This window comes from Gregarina niphandrodes (assembly GCF_000223845.1).
Source record: "Gregarina niphandrodes unplaced genomic scaffold scaffold00190, whole genome shotgun sequence".
NCBI lineage: Eukaryota > Apicomplexa > Conoidasida > Eugregarinorida > Gregarinidae > Gregarina > Gregarina niphandrodes.
In genome coordinates, this window is record NW_011645951.1 from 1962 (window position 1) to 3050 (window position 1089).

Sequence of the window (1089 nt, forward strand, 5' to 3'; positions counted from 1 at the left end):
GGTGTCTAATGCAGTCAGAGCTTTATGGTCCGTGACCACGACAATGGGCTCGCCCTGCACCATGCCTGCGAACTTCTCCAAACTGCGCACTATCGCGTACGCCTCTCGTTCCGTCGTACTCCATTTTCGTTCCGTCTCCGTGAATGCCTGTGAGATACAGGCGCACAAGGCTGGCTGTTGGTTCTCGCCCCTCTGGAGGAGAATACCCCCTAAGCCAGTGCCTGATGCGTCTGTCATAACCACGAAACCACGGCCCCGCCTTGGCATAGTTAATGCCACTGCCTTGGCTATGATTCCCTTGACCTCGTCGAAAGTTTCCTGGGAGTCCGAGTCCCACGTCCATTTCCGCATAGGTGAGCTCTTCGCAAATAGTGGTTTTGCCACCAGGCTCAGTCCTGGCAGGTGCGGGCCTAAAAACTGTACCGCGCCCAGGAAGGTGCGTAGCTCCTTTTGAGAGGTCGGGGCTCGGACAGCGAGGAGATCCCTGATCCGGTCAGGGTCAGGGCGTACTGTGCCTTTTCCGATTATACATCCCAGGAATCGAACTTCGGGCTTGAATAGTTCCACCTTTGCCCAGCTTAACGTGAAACGGTGTTTCACTAATCGGCGGAGCACGGTCAGCAGCAACTCCTCATGTCGGATGAATCCCGGGTTCCTACCACGATATCGTCGATGTAGATGCGCACCTCCGTTCCCGCCAGCACGTCTGCAAATATGGTATTCATGATCCGCTGGAACTCTGTAGGGGAACATTTGTGCCCTTGTGGGAGTACCGTCCACTGGAAATGGTGTGCTGGACCCACGGTGAACCCCGTACACTTCTGGCTTTCCTGGGTGATTGGCAGGTGCCAGAAGGCATCCTTCAGGTCGATCTTGGAGAAGACACGTGCCTCGCTGAAAACCTGAAGGATGTCGGACATTGAAGGGAGGGGAGTGTAAGAGTTGGTGGTGTGCAAGTTGGCGCGACGGTAGTCAATGACTAACCGCCGCTTGCCGTCTCGTTTGGGCACGAGCAACGCCGGAGCCGCCCATGCCCCTGGCTCAGCGGGTATGACCAAACCTTTCTCCCGTAAGGGCTGCAGGATCTCC